This window comes from Arachis duranensis, chromosome 10 (genome assembly GCF_000817695.3).
Source record: "Arachis duranensis cultivar V14167 chromosome 10, aradu.V14167.gnm2.J7QH, whole genome shotgun sequence".
NCBI lineage: Eukaryota > Viridiplantae > Streptophyta > Magnoliopsida > Fabales > Fabaceae > Arachis > Arachis duranensis.
This window is the reverse complement of record NC_029781.3, coordinates 50,149,516-50,149,785: the sequence shown is the minus strand read 5'-3', so window position 1 is coordinate 50,149,785 and position 270 is coordinate 50,149,516.

Genomic DNA, 270 nt, shown 5'->3' with positions numbered 1-270 from the left:
GAGATGGCAGACAACTCACGAAAACAAGCTTATGGACTTGTAGAGGATGTTCTGGTAAAGGTTGAAGACCATTACATCCCTACTGATTTCATAGTCCTAGAGACTGGGAAGTGCATGGATGAATCCATCATCCTTGGCAGACCTTTCCTAGGCACAACAAAGGCTGTGATTGATCTTGATAGAGGAGAGTTGATCATTCAAGTGAATGAAGAATCCTTTGTGTTTAAGGCTCAAGGATATCCCTCTATCACCATGGAGAGGAAGCATGAA